We start from the raw sequence: 16,354 nt of genomic DNA, 5'->3' as shown, positions 1-16,354 counted from the left end.
ATCTGTGTTTCTATTCCTGCCCTGCAAATAGATTCATCTGTACCATTTTTCTAGATTCCAAATATATGCATTAATATACGACATTTGTTTTTCTCTTTCTGACTTACTTCATTCTGTATGACAAACTCTAGGTCCATCCACATCTCTACAAATGACCCAATTTCATTTCTTTTTATGGCTGAGTAATATTCCATTATATATATGTATCACATCTCCTTTATCCATTCATCTGTCAATGGGCATTTAGGTTGTTTCCATGTCCTGGCTATTGTAAATAGTGCTGCAATGAACATTGGGGTACATGTGTCTTTTTGAGTTATGGTTTTCTCAGCTTATTTTCTCATCTCCATGAATCGTGTAAGTAATCCTGTTTCCTTCTTTGCTTTGGTTCCAAGGACCTTAAAAGCCAAATTTGTAGTTTGTCTCCAGCAACTAACCCTACCTTAGAGATGCCAGCATTTAGTGTAATAACCTCACCTTGGCTTCATTTTTTTTTTCTTCTTACCCTTATTTTTCTTCCCTCCTCCATTCCCTATTTCTTTAATTACATATGGTACATGTTTATCTTGTTGATGTGTTTTAAGCACCTGGGCAGGCTGATTGGAATCCTTTTTAGAATATTGCAGGGTGGAATAGATAATCAGTTCAAGATGGAAAATTGAAGGCTGTTGTATGAATGTTGATGAATGTTGTTTAAACCCAGATGTGTAAGGAATGATAACCAGGGCCAAACAAGAGTTCCCTTGGCAGTTATGAAACCTGCTTCAGTTGTTCCACAGATTTATCAGTTCTGACCTGCTTCCTGGCTAGCCCTCAGTTGCTGCCCAAGACAGAGATCACCAAGGCTCTGGCTACCCACAGTTGCCAGGGGTGTCCTGCTTTTCTTGCCATTAAGTTATCAGTCTCTCTAGAGCCCAACCATATTCTGTATGAAAATACAGAAAACATTTTTCAGCTTATCTGGAAAATGTAAGCCCAGCTTCTCTGTATGAAGAGAAGAAAGAAAGGGAAACAAGAAAAGAAGAAGAATGTGACCCTTATCATTCTTATATATGTGAAACTATGTTTTATCATGAGAGAGACACAAATAAGCAGACAGACACCAGAAGGTGTTACAGCCTGCCGGCAAAGTGATTGACTGGATTTCTCTTTCTTTGTGGTTTTTAAGATCATTTAAACTGGTAGTTAAGTCCAGTCCCAGTCCTATGACTAACAAGCACCGTGAACCCAAACTGATCTTCAGTTTCCTCAACTGAAAAATGGAGAACTTGACCAAAACGTGTTCAGCAAATGACCTTCAAGGACTCCAGACCTTCAAGGACTTCAGTATGGTGGATGGTTGACCCCTTCTCCCGAAATGAAAGTGGCGAGACTTATGAATTTTCTCACACATTTGCTAGGCAGATGCTGTGTTTGATAACCTCGGAAATACAACGGGTAGCAGCCAAGACAACAGGGTCTGCCATGGAAGAGATTACAATCAGATTGTGGAGAAAATAAACAAAATATAAGTGTAATACCTGCGAGAAAAGGAATATATATAGTGCAAACCAAAAGCTAAGGGGAAGCAGAAAGCTCTGGGTGGTGTGGTTTTTGAAAGCAGTACTGAACATAAACTGATGGAGAAGAGGAAGAATAACATCCATGTGAAGGGGCATTGTATGAGCAAGAACGTGGAGGCAAAAATGAGAATGAAGAAGGGGTATGAGAGACACTAGAACTCACCTGGAGGGGAGTTCCGAGGGAGGAGGCTGGCTCAAGAAGGATCTTGAGTACTTGAGTGCGATTCTTAAGAATTTAGGGTGGATTTGATAGATGACAGGAAATTCCCAAGTTATGGAGCAACATTTTTTATGGTGAATGAGAAAGAGTTTGATTTTCAGGAGGAACTAGAAGGGCGAGTCCCACCTAGGAAGCGTCAGCAATAATCCAGTAAGGGGATGAGGACAGTTTTGATGGAGTGATACCTGAGAAATCAAGGAAGGGTGAATTTGAGAGACCTTGTAAAGTCATAAACTGCCAGTGTATTTCAGTAATTCCTAGCAATATTGCCCCTGGGTTTCTGTGCAATTGAGCCTTTAAGTTAGCTTCCCAGGATCTCAATAATATTATGCCAAGACCTCATTTATTCAGTTTAATGCTAGGTTTGGGTTGCTAACGCTCCATTTCAGTCTTTAGAAAGCCCTCTATAAGAATACAGTATTTCTAAATATCAGTGGATGTAAAATAAGAGAAGGTTTAATGTTTAACTCTGTCTTACCTTCTTTCCCAGGGTGGCTAAGTCAGTGCAGGGGAAAGGGAACACTAGAAAGGTTAAAGTGGAAATGACACAGTAGGCAAAGGGATTCCATAGATTGTAGAGAAATATTGATCAGTTTGACTTTTGATTAACAATGTGGTGGGGCTATGATCATCTTCTGTCCTCTGCTGATTAAATAGCTCCACCTGGGACTTCCCTGTGGCTCAGTGGTTAAGAATCCGCTTGCCAGTGCAGGGGACACGGGTTCGAGCCCTGGTCCTGGAAGATCCCACATGCCGCGGAGCAACTAAGCCCATGAGCCACAGCTACTGAACCTTCACTCTAGAGCCCGTGAGCCACAACTACTGAGCCCATGTGCCACAACTACTGAAGCCTGGGCACCTAGAGCCCGTGCTCCGCAACAAGAGAAGCCACTACAATGAGAAGCCCGCGCACCTCAACGAAGAGTAGCCCCTGCTCACCGCAACTAGAGAAAGCCCGCATGCAGCAATGAAGACCCAACACAGCCAAAAATAAATTAACCTGCCTGGTCACAGAATCCTCAGCTAGGACTGGGGCCATGGCCATTGGACTAGGACAAGCACTTTTAAGGACTGGCTCATTACATGCCCCCAGCTGAATGTGCTACAATATGAAACCCAGAATTGACTTGTCTTTAACTTGATATGAACAACACATTACCAACATCTGCTTTAGCTCTTTCCTTGAGCTGTGTTCATTTGTTTTCTTTTTGTAAAAATGTCTTCCAAGTAGCAATGGACTGGTCTTCCAGATTTCCTCCTTTTCACTGCCCTACTACATCTGTAAGCTTAGGACACCAACATTGTTATTTGCTAGGTCTCTAAATTTAATGCACACAAGACTTGCCTGGGGAGCTTTTCTAAAATGCAGATTCGAAGCCTCACCCTAGAGACTGTAATTTAATAAGTGTGGGATGGGGCTCAGAATCTGCATTGAACAAGCATCCCAGGGGATTCTGGTGTAGGTGGCCCCCAGATCATATGTTGGAAAGCCTACTAAGTTGAACCGGCAGCACAATTAGCCCATGCCAAGCCAAACTCATAAATTAACATATAACAAGAAACCTTTGAGAACACAGCCTTAAGTTTATGTATGAGTCCATTTTTCCCAGGGTGTAAGCTGACATGAAGCCATGCTGGGAGATGCCTATGATCCTAGAGTATACAGCAGGACAGAGTTTTCCCCCTAGGGAGAGGTGAAGTAACATTGATTGCATAATACTACTCCACCCTGGCATTCATCGTTTATCATAAAAATTGACTGAGCCAACTCCAATTCTGCCAGGTCACTTGATGAGTATCCAGGGTGTGTAAACCCCTGTAATTCCCTTCCCTGTCCCCTCAAAGGGCAATAACACAATGTAACTCAGAAACCAAGCTACTGAGCAAAGGTCATACAAGCTTTTCTACATTGTTCTGAGAGTTCCCAAAAGCCATTGGGTTTGCTGAGATCACAGTTCCTTTGTCCTGCAGAGAAGAAGTTGATCAATGCTACACTCCCTTTTGAAGTGAGAAAAGCTGCAGGTTGCTGAAAGATTTATTCTTGAATTCTAATTCATATGATCCAGCAGTTCCACTTCTGGGTTTTTCTGAAGAAAACAAAATCACTATCTTGAAAAGATATCTGCACCCCCATGTTTATTACAGCATTATGTATGTATAAAGCATGTATGCGTGTGTGTGTGTGTGTGTGTGTGTGTGTATGTTATTCAGCCATTTGAAAAAGAAGGAAAACCTGCTATTTGAGACAACGTGGATGGGCCTCAAGGGCATTATGCTAGGTAAAATAAGTCAAAGAAAAACAAGCACTTTATGGCCTCACTTATATATGCTAGCTAAAAAAACAAAAAAAAAAGAACAAAATTTTTAAAAACCCAAACTCATAGAAACAGAGAGTCAATGAGTAAATCAGCCATTGCCAGGGGCAAGTGTGGGTGAAATGGAGGAAGGTGGTCAAAGGATACAAACTTCCAATCATAAGATGACTAAGTTCTGGGGATGCAATGTACAGCACGGTGATTATAGTTAACAATACTGTAATTGTATACTTGAAAGTTGTTAAGAGAATACATCTTAAATGTTCTCAACACACACACACAAAGGCAGCTATGTCAAGTGATGGTTGTGTTAACAAACATTGTGTGGTAATCATTTCACAATAGGTACATACATCAAATCATCACTTTGTATACCTTAAATTTACACAGTGTTATATGTCAATAATTTCTCAATAAAGCTGGGAGAAAAAGACAAGAGATAACAAATACTGGGGAGAATGTGGAGAAAAAGGAGCCCTTGTACACTGCTGGTGGGAATGTAAACTGGTATAACCACTATGGAAAGCAGTATGGAGGTTCCTCAAAAAATTAAAAATAGAGTGACCATATGATCCAGTGATCCCACTTCTGGGTATATAGCCAAAGGAAATGAAATCACTATCTCGAAGAATACTGCCATATTTATTGCAGTATTATTCACAGCATTCAAGGTATGGAAACAACCTAAGTGTTCATCAACAAATGAACAGATAAAGAAAATGTGAGATAGATGATATATTGATAAAGATATATGGAACGTTATTCAGTCTTTAAAAAGAAGGAAATTCTGCCATTTGTAACAACATGGATGAACGTAGAAGGCATTTTACTAAATGAAATAAGCCAGACAGAGAAAGACAAATACCACATGGTATCACTTATATGTGGAATCTAAGGGAAAAAAACAATTGAACTCATAGTAACAGAGAGTGGAATGGTGGTTGCTAGAGGCTGGGGATGGGGGAAATAAGGAGAGGAGGGTAAAAGGGTACAGACTGTCAGTTATGAGATGACTAGGTATGAAGATCTAATGAGAAATATGGTGACTATTGCTGATAACTCTGTATTGAATAATTGAATTTTTTTAAGAGAGTAGACTGAAGTTTTTCACTACCCCCACCCAAAAAAGGTAAATATTTGAGGTGATGGAGGTGTTAATTAACTCAATGCTGGAATCCTCTCACAATGTACATATATATCAAATCATCACAATGTACACTTTAAATACCTTACAATTTTTTTTTTTTAATATGTAAGACTGATCGTTTTTTTTTTTGAAATTCACGTTCTTTAATTAATTTATTTATTTATTTATGACTGTGTTGAGTCTTCGTTTCTGTACGAGGGCTTTCTCTAGTTGTGGCAAGTGGGGGCCACTCTTCATCGCGGTGCGCGGGCCTCTCACCATCGCGGCCTCTCTTGTTGCGGAGCACAGGCTCCAGACGCGCAGGCTCAGTAATTGTGGCTCACGGGCCCAGTTGCTCCGTGGCATGTGGGATCTTCCCAGACCAGGGCTCGAACTTGTGTCCCCTGCATTGGCAGGCAGATTCTCAACCACTGCGCCACCAGGAAAGCCCTACAATTTTTTTTTAATTAATTAATTTATTTATTATTTTTGACGTGTTGGGTCTTCGTTTCTGTGCGAGGGCTTTCTCTAGTTGCGGCGAGCGGGGGCCACTCTTCATCGCGGTGCGCAGGCCTCTCATTATCACGGCCTCTCTTGTTGCGGAGCACAGGCTCCAGACGCGCAGGCTCAGTAGTTGTGGCTCACGGGCCCAGCTGCTCCGCGGCATGTGGGATCTTCCCAGACCAGGGCTCGAACCCGTGTCTCCTGCATTGGCAGGCGGATTCTCAACCACTGCACCACCAGGGAAGCCCAATACCTTACAATTTTATTCACTAGTTATACCTCAAGAAAGAGACGAAAAAAAATATTAAAGAAGATTTAATGCAGACACCAATCACTAAATTGTATATTTAAATAGAGTTTAAAATCTAGTGAAAATTTAAGAAAATGTAAACACATGGGGACAATTAGATACTTTTTTGCAAAGTTTTCAGCTCTTCTCTAGAATTGTTCAATCCAACATGTTTTTCCCATATTATAAAACTACCTCCTCTCTTGTGAGCAACTTCCGCCAACTTTAGGTTGTTGGAATGGATAAAGGTGGGTCCCTGGACAAGGATGGAGGTAGAAGAGGCATTTGTGGTTTAGCAAAGTCAGACAAGTTTTTGAATCAAGGAAACACTGCTTTAACTGTAAAAAGGGGAGGTGATGACCTAACTGGTGTGATTAATAGATTAATAGACTATAACTATTCCCCAAAATGTATTTGCTCATCTCATATATAAAATTTCACCATCGTATTTCTTCATCTCAAAGCACTTACTCCAGCCAGAATGTCAACATCCATGAAAGATTTTTGTTAGTCGTTTGTACCTTTCTGTGACAGATTTTGCGGATTCTTTCCTAAGAGTAAATTTTAATAGATGAGACAGGGAAAGTAGGTGAGTATAGTAACAGCAAAGGGGATTGGGGAAAGGATGAAAATCTGAAAGCTTCAGTCACAGGCTAGGTCACTCCCTAAATTCACATAACCTGGTTACAAACCTGGCATTTAATGCCTTTACCAACAGAAGAACTATATGCATTATAGGAATATTGTTCTTAGGGACGAGGGAAGGACAAACTTAACAAACATGTACCATTTCCTTCCATGTGCCTTACTCTATAGATCTAGATTTCCTTGGAAAGACACCTGAAATTTGCTGCCTTTTCCCCTTTCTCTCTCTTTTTTTTTAAAATTTTATTTATGTATCTATTATTTTTGGCTGCGTTGGGTCTTCATTGCTGCGCACGGGCTTTCTCTAGCTGCAGCGAGCAGGAGCCACTCTTCGTTGCGGTGCGCGGGCTTCTCATTGTGGTGGCTTCTCTTGATGCGGAGCACAGGCTCTAGGCGCCTGGGCTTCAGTAGTTGTGGCATACGGGCCCTAGAGCGCATGGGCTTCAGTAGTTGCGGTGCACGGGCTGAGTAGTTCTGGCGCATGAGCTTAGTTGCTCCGCAGCATGTGGGATCTTCCTGAACCAGGGATCGAACCAGTGTCCCCTGCATTGGCAGGCGGATTCTTAACCACTGCACCACCAGGGAAGTCCCTTTTCCCCTTTCTCTTGACTTATCAGGACCTGATGGGAAAGAGACACTTAATAGTAAGTGTATAGATCTACACTTATATAGTAAGTGTATAGATCTACACTTATATAGTTGTATATATTGACTATATATAGAGTCAATCAACAACTGCATTGATTAAATTCAGTGGTGAAAGAAGGTTTTTTGTTTTGTTTTGCTTTTTCCAGTAAGTAGTATGGAGCAACTAGCAGTCTGTAAAGAAAAACAAAAGAAACTTGAACTCCCTCCCTCACAGAAGGATCATACATTTAAATGTAAAAGCTAAAACCATAAAGCATCTACAAGAAAATACAGGAAGATGTATTCCTGAACCTAAGGGTAGATAAATATTTTTAAAACATGTCATAGGCAATAACTATGAAAGAAAAAATGGACTTCATCAAAATGAAAAACTTCTGCTCATCAAAAAATGCCCATTGTGGGCAGCTAATGTTCAAAAGACCTGAACTCCCCGATGGTTTTCAAGGAAGGGTTTTTAAAGGCAACATTTGGTTTGAGTGTTGCAGCTCGTGGACTTTCTTCTGATTTCTTAGTATTGAGGTAACAGGGTGATGTTTTAGTTATCTTAATCATCAACCTGCTAGTTCCAACCAGTCTGGGGTCCCTGTGCTTGTGGACAGCATTTAGTCATCATCTTCCACCTGGGTGCGGTCTTGGTTTCTGTCGAACAGCACAAACATATGTGTCAGATTGTTGTTATATATATCACTTGAGGAGGAACAAGGACTCTGATTTATTGCTGAACTGTTGTTTAAGCTGTCATTACTTTTCTTCCTTGACTGCTTTTTCTTTGTTTCTGTATTCCCTCACTTCCTTAATTAGGAACTGCTTGAGTCTGCTCTTTGGAACTCAGGGAAGACCTTGGAGACTAAAACCTCTTTCTGCTAACAAACAAGGGACACATGGAGGGGCTTTTGTACCCAGGAGGGCCCGCAGGGTCCTGCTTTTATTTGATACTTCTCAATCCTGAGGGGAACAGGGTCAGGACAAGAAAAGGAATACAGTTTTGTGTAGAGATGTTAATCATAAATTTACCAGGGGGACTTGGTTTTCGGGGGGGTTGGTTTTGTTGGTGCAGAAACACTGGATTAATAGGGAGTTGAGGAGACTGCAGTAAATTAGATGGAATGTACCTCTTCCAAAAGTTCGTCCACAAATGCTCCAGTGACTATGTCCTGTGTGATTAGTGTGTACAGAAATTCTCAGGATCTCCATAACTGTATTTCCTGTAGCTGAGGTTTGTGGATTCCTATAGCCTTTCTGGGCTGTTCCCTCAAGGGCATTGCTCTACCGGTGGGAAAACAAGGATAGAGAGAAGGGCAGTCCTGTAATCCCAGGATGTGTCTTTTGTGACCCAGCGAGCAGTTCTGTTGATTCAAGTGGCAGCAGCCTTCATTGCTCGCCAATATGGGCTGCCACCGAGGCAAGGTTGCACTTCCCAGGGCATAAGGAGAGAGATGGTAGAGACCATACAGGGTTGCCAACCTAATTTTCCAAGAGAAGTGGGACATCTACACTTTTATTTGGAACCACTTTTTAAGGCTTTCCTAAGATTTAGCAAAGGTTAAGGTAACCCTTGAACAACATAGGTTTGTATAGTTGATGTGCAACAAAGTGCACTTACCTAATGGGTACAATTTGATAAGCTTTGACATACATGTAAAGCTGTGAAACCATCATCACAATCATGAAAGTAAATTTATCTATCACATATTTACCTCATGCTCTTTTGGAACCTCATTCCCTACTCTCCTCAGCCCTACAGACAATCATTGATTCATTGATTCACTTTCCTTTACAATAGGTTAGTTTGTATTTTCTATAATTTTAAGTAGGCATCATAAGATGTATACTCTTTTTTTTAAACTGATTTACTTCATGCTGCACAATTATTTTTATTTATTTTTTTTTTTTTAGAATTTCACTTTTATTTATTTATTTTTGGCTGTGCTGGGTCTTCGTTTCTGTGCGAGGGCTTTCTCTAGTTGCAGCAAGCGGGGGCCACTCTTCATCGCAGTGCGCGGACCTCTCACTATCGCGGCCTCTGTTGTTGCGGAGCACAGGCTCCAGATGCGCAGGCTCAGTAGTTGTGGCACACGGGCTTAGTTGCTCCACAGCATGTGGGATCTTCCCAGACCAGGGCTCGAACCCGTGTCCCCTGCATTGGCAGGCAGATTCTCAACCACTGCGCCACCAGGGAAGCCCCACAATTATTTTTAAATTCAACAATGATGCTTATATTAGTAGTTAATTCTTTTTATTGCTGGGTAGTCTTCTGTTCTATGGAAAATGTCTTTGTTTATCCATTCATCTGCTTATGGACATTGGATTATTTCCAGGTTTGGGGTATTATAAATAAAGCTGCTTTAAATATTTGCAAAAAAAAAATGCCCATTGTGAAAGTAAAAAGACAAGCTATAGATTGGGAGAAAATATGATAGATAGACTAGAGAGATAGATAAAGAGATAGATGATAGATAGATAGATGATAGATAGATAGATAGATAGATAGATAGATAAGTAAGTAGATAGATGAAACTCACATCCAGAATATATAAAGAAATTTCCAGAACAGAAGAAAAAAATAAAAGTAGGGAGCAGGGGGCAAGACTTAAATAGGCACTTCATGAAAGAAAACATCCAAATAATCAATAGCACATGAAAAGTTCCTCAAAATTGTTACTCATTAGGGAAATGCAAATTAAACCACAGTGAGATACACTATATAACCACAAGAATGGTTAAAATTTAAAAGACTGACAAAACCAAGTGTGAAAGTGGATGGAGCATTTAGAACTCTCATGAACTGTCAACGGAGTTTAAATGGTACAACCACATTGAAAATTATTTGGCAGTTTTTAATAAAGTTAAACATACACCTTCCCTATATCCCAGGATTTCCACTCCTAGGTATATACCCAAGAGAAATGACTTGTTCATAGCAGATTTATTCAAAATAGACAAAAACTAGAAACAACCCAAATGCCCATCAGCAGGAGACTGGATAAAGAAATGTGGTACGTTCTTACAATGTAATAGTGCACCACAATAAAAAAAGAAAACACAAAAAGAACAAACTATTGATAAAAGCAACAACATGGGTGAATCTCAAAAACATCAGCAAAAGAAGCCAAACACAAAAGAACATCTATGATATGATTCCACTTATATGAAGTTTAAAATGGGCAAAACTGGTGGTTGAGCGAACGGTAGCGACTGGGAAAAGGCATGAGGAAAATTGGGGGGATGATGGAAATAGGATATAACTTACTATATGGGTGTATACAAGTGTAAACACATAGGCATGTATTACTGGGCTGTGCACTTGAAATGTGTGCATTTTGCCACACATAAATTATGCTTCAATTTTTAAAATGGGGGAAAAAATCCCACCTGGAACCTCAAAGTACGTGTAGCCTAGATGGGAATTGGGAGCCCCCATGAAAAGAGATCTAGGTAGGGTTACCACACCCTTACTCTGGAGCTGGGGGAAACCCTATGACTCCCCAAGAGTTTACTGAGCCCTAAGTTCTCCCGATTCTCTTCTGTTCACTCTGCCTTCCTCCACAGCAATATAGGCATGAAACTCAGACAGTGCACTCCCCCTCAAAAAAAATCCCCTCATGCCAAGCATTTTGCAAGTTTAGTCACCTTTCTGCCAGTTTGAAGTCACAGGGAGGGGTCTCATCATGGAGCACAGGCTGGCCCCCTGCCACCTGGCAGACTGAACTGTTGCCCCTCCTTCTGAAGGCAGAACAAAAACTGCTTTTCTCCAGCCAGGAAGCCAGCCAACACCCAGGCCACAGGGTTTCAGCTTCCTCCCTAAATGGGGCTGAAGAAGAAAATTCTTTTGTAAGAATAGAGCACTCCTTCTAAAGGGAATTCTGGAAAATACAGAATTCTCTTCTCTCCTCTGTGTGTAGCCATGCCACTCTGGTTGAAGCAAAGAGCAGAGGCAAAGCCTCTAGGGGAAACTAACTGCTATTCCTCCTTCCATGGCGCTGGGAGAGCTCTGAGAAAACTTTAGAGTCCCTTGAGGACAATTTGAAAACCACTGCACTAAACTTTAGGAAAGAACTGTGACAAAAAATGAAGTTTACAAAAGAGGGCATTAGCCATGTGTCTAAAGAGTTGGAGTAGGGAGTGGCTGGAGGGGAGATTCTAGTTACATGAGTGTTGGCACCAGGTGCTTTGGGATCTGCTATGGTCACAGGCAGCCACCCTCTAACTGCCTCAACAGTCCATGTGCATTTCTAACATGCAAACATCCACTGGAAGGGGCTACTGGCCCGTGAACTCCCCTTTCCCTCCACTGAGGCCTCCTCACCTTCTTCCTTCCTCTTCCTCTCACTGTCACAGCCCCTCCTGCAGGTCTGGCCCTGCTTAGATGTTAGTGACAGGAGTGATGTGGGCTCCCTCAGTCCCAGCATCTTCCAACCCCTCCTCAGAGGCTGGCTCTGCAGTTTATTCAGATTTTCTATTTCTTCATGATTTACTCTTAGAAGATTGTATGATTCTAAGAATTTGTCCATTTCTTCTAGGTTGTCCAATTTGTTGCCATATGGCTGTTCATAATATTTTCTTATAATCCTTTGTATTTCTGTGGTAGCCATTGTAATTTATCCGCTTTCATTTCTGATATTATTTACCTGAGCCTTTTCTCCTTTTTTTTTTTAGTGAGTCTAGCTAAAGGTTTATCAATCTTGTTTATCTTTTCAGAGAACGAGCTCTTAGTTTCATTGATCTTCTCTGTTGTCTTTTTAGTCTCTACTTCATTTATTTCCACTCTGATCTTTATTATTTCCTTCTCCTGACTTTGGGCTTCATTTGTTCTTTTCCTAGTTACTTTAGGTGTAAGGTTAGATTGTTCAGTGAGATTTTTCTTGTTTCTTGAGATAGGCCTTTATTGCTATAAACTTCCCTCTTAGTACTGCTTTTGCTACATCCCATAGATTTTGGTTTTCATTTGTCTTCAGGTATTTTTTTATTTCTCCTTTGATTTCTTCATTGGCCCAATAGTTATGGTTTTTTCCAGCTTTCTTCTTGTAGTTGATTTCTAGTTTCATACTGTTGTGGTCAAAAAGATGCTTGATATGATTTTAATCTCCTTAAATATGTTGAGATTTGTTTTGTGTCCCAATATACAGTCTATCCTTCAGAATGTTCCATATGCCCTTGAGAAGAATGTGTATTCTGCTGCATTTGAATGGAATGTTATGTAAAAATCTATTAAGTCCTTCTGGTCTAATGTTTCATTTCAGGTCACTATTTCTTTGTTGACTTTCTGTCTGGATGACTTATCCATTGATGCAAGTGATGTGTTAAAGTCCCTACTATTATTGTTCTGCTGTCAATTTCTCCCATTAAGTCTGTTAATTCTGCTTTATATATTTTGTGCTCCTATGTTCAGTGTATGTATATTAATAACTGTTATGTCTTCTTGATGAATTGTCCCCTTTATCATTATATAAGGTCCATCTTTGTCTCCTGTTACATTTTTTAGCTTGAAGTCTATTTTATCTGATGAGATATGGCTACAACTGTTTTCTTTTGGTTTCCAGTTGCTTGGAGTATCATCTTCTACCCCTTCATTTTGAGCCTATGTTTGTTTTTAGAGCTGAGATGATTCTCCTGGAGGCAACATATAGTTGGGTCTTGTTTTTTAATCCACACAGCCACTCTGTCTCTTTTGGTTGTTGAATTCAATCCATTTATATTTAGGATGTTTATTGATAAATGAGGGCTTAGTACTGCCATTTTATCTTTTGTTGTCTGGTTGTTCTATATCTCCATTATTTCTTTTTCCTTATGTTTCTGTCTGCCATTTGGTTGGTGGTTTTCTATGATTTTTTTTCTCTGTTTCTTCTTTTTTTATGTTTTGCATCTCTACTCTAGATTTATGTTGTGTGGTTACCATGAGGTTTGTATAAAACATCTCGTAGGTAAAGTAGTCCTTTTTCTGTGATAGCATCTTATCTTCATTTGCCTATATGAGTTCTGTCCTTTTCCTTTTCCCTTTTTATTATTATTATTTGTTATTGTTGTCTCTCTCCCTTTTAAGGTTGTGATTTTGTTACCAAGTTGAAGTAGCTATAGTTATTTTTATTGATTTTTCCTCTTTAACCTGTGTGCTCTAATTAAGTGTTTAACAACCTATTCTGGATTGATGTGGTGATGTCACGCTCTCCTGGGCCAGGCCAAAGCCATGCCAGACAAAGGACAGACATTCATGGCAAATGGGCCACTCTTCTCATTCTGTCCATGGGGCCCCTTGCCTCTCCTCCATGCCTGTCAGTGGTGTGTGGAAGGCAGGGGTGCAGCATCCAGCTAGCGGTGCTGGGGTCCTCTGATGCAGCAGACACTGTTGCTTCACCTCCTCCCCGCGGTGGGGAGGGCCATCCTGCCTCTGCACTGCACTCCCATCAGTCAGCATGTGAACATGTCTCACCTGGCCCCCTGTGGTGCCCATGGAGCACTCCAGGTCTCCCCTCAGGTGCCCGAGGCTGAGCGATGAGTCGTTTCCCTTTCCCAGCTAGCCCCTCAGGTCTGCACTGCAGTGGTGTGTCCTGTGAGCAGCTCTCTTGGGGGGTGGAGACAGAAAGGGAGGCACACCTGTCCCCCTTGCAGGGCCAGGTGCTGCCTCCTCATGGTCATCCCCACTCCATGGGGGCGGAGGGGGGGACTGGTAAGTGATCACCAGAGAGGTCGCCAAAGAATATGGGGCTGGGTGTGGTGGGAGAAACTCCTAGAGATCTGAGTCCACGCTGCTGTGTCCCATCATCTCTGCATAGTGCGGCAAACACTGGTTTACCAAACCTTTGTTTTTCCATCTCCGGGTGAGTGACCTTCCTCCCCTTTGAAGTCCCAAACCACTACCCTCCACACCCTCTTTGGTCTTTAGGAGCCAAAGGTGTTTTTCAGAGGAGGGCTTTGGTCATTCTGGCAAGTGACTCTGTTCTCCCATCAGGGTTTCTCCCGTGGACGCATGGCACCCTCACCTATGTCTCTTTGGCATATTGTTTGAAGCTGGTTATTTCCTGAGTTGTGGAAAGGGCTCTGGAAACCAAGTAGGAGTTGCCCTTTCATAAGGAAATTTTCCATTTGTAAGGGTGACTCCCTCTCAGGACCTGGAAGAGGAGGATCACCCATTCTCTAAAAACTCTTATTGAGGACAAGGATGGCCAGAGAGGGGAAGGCACGGACTTAAATGTGCATCACGATCACCCTTGTCCACTGTGTTTTCCCTGGTCACCTCCCCAGATTGACTCTCTCCACCCTTGACATCCTCGTTTGTCTTTAGCTGAGAATGATATTGAAGATGAGGGCTTCAGCCACTTTGACGAGTGAGTCAGTTTTCCTGGGACTCTCTCACGTGTTATTCAACTTTGACATTCTCCTGTTCATCTGTTGTCTCATGTCAATTTAATTCTTAGATCAGCCAGAAGAACCTAGAAAAGCAGAGGAAAAGCTCTTCCTCCCCGACAACACTATTGATACACTTGTCACTATGAGATACACTTGTCAAAACCTATAGAATGGGGACTTCCCTGGTGGTGCAGTGGTTAAGAATCCACCTGCCAATGCAGGGGGCACGGGTTCAAGCCCTGGTCCGGGAAGATCCCACGTGCCGTGAAGCAACTAAGCCTGTGCGCCACAACTACTGAGCCTGCGCTCTAGAGCCCATGAGCCACAACTACTGAGCCCGCGTGCCACAACTGAAACCTGTGTGCCTAGAGCCCGTGCTCCGCAACAAGAGAAGCTACTGCAATGAGAAGCCAGCACAGCTCAACGAAGAGTAGCCCCCGCTCGCCACAACTAGAGAAAAGCCTGCATGCAGCCACGAAGACTGAATGCAGCCAAAAATAAATAAATAAAATTTTTTAAAAATTCTTTAAAAATAAAAACAAACCTATAGAATGTACAACACCAGGAATGAACCCTAGGGTAAACTCTGGACTCTGGGTGATCATGAGGTGTCCACGTAGGTTCATCCATTGTGACCAAACGTTGCTCTGGTGCAGGATGTTCATAGGAGAGTTGAAGAGTGCCAGGCTCTGAGCGCCTGGAGGGCATGGGGCAGGCAGGGAGGAGCAGGGGACATAAGGGAACTCTCTGTCCTCTCTGCTCAATTTTGCTCTGAACCCTAATCTGCTCTAAAATATAATTCAGCCTATTTGAATACAAACAAACAAGAAAAAAAAAACCTATTCTGATACAGAGTTATGATTTTCTGATTCTGTCTATTTACTACTTTACTCAAAGTTTTGTGTACTTTTGCCTTTTTGTTTCAGGTAGAAGAGTTCCTTTCAATATTTCCTGTAAGGCAGGTCTAATGGTGATGAACGCTATTGGCTTTTGTTTGTCTAGGAAAGCCTTTATTTCTCCTTCATATCTGCATATTCTTGGCTGACAGTTTTTATCTTTCAATATTTGAGTATGTCATTCCATGCTCTCCTGTCAGGTAAAGTTTCTGCTGAGAAATCTGCTGATTGCCTAATGGAGTTTCCTTTATAGGTTACCATCCTTCTTTCCCTGGCTACCTTTAAAATTCCATCTTCATCATTCAATTTTGACAGTTTGAATATAATGTGTCTTGGAGGAGGTCTTTTTGCACTGAGGTAATTAGATGTTCTCTTAGCTTAATGGACTTGTATCTATATATCCAGTTCCTTCCCCAGGCTTGGGAAGTTCGCAGCTATTATTTCCTTAAATAAACTTAAATAAACTCTCTGTTCCTTTTTCCCTCTCTTCTCCTTCTGGGATATCCATTATCCTAATACTGCCCTTCCTAATAGAGTCAAACAATTCTCATAGAATTTCCTAGTTCTCTCTCCATTTACCTGTATCATTTGTACATGTCTATCTTCCTGATCACTCTTTCTCTCTTCCATGTGGTCTGCTCTATTTCCAATGCTTCCTGATGCATTCTTCCTCTAATTTATTGAGTTCTTAAGCTCCAGAATTTCTGTTTGGTCCTTTTTAGAATTTCAGTCTCTTTGGTAAAATACTCCTTCTGTTCATTAAATTTATTCCTGAGCTCATTGAACTGCCTTTCTGAGTTTTCCT

Source organism: Balaenoptera ricei, chromosome 4 (genome assembly GCF_028023285.1).
Source record: "Balaenoptera ricei isolate mBalRic1 chromosome 4, mBalRic1.hap2, whole genome shotgun sequence".
Classification (NCBI taxonomy): domain Eukaryota; kingdom Metazoa; phylum Chordata; class Mammalia; order Artiodactyla; family Balaenopteridae; genus Balaenoptera; species Balaenoptera ricei.
Note: the sequence above shows the minus strand (reverse complement) of the source record.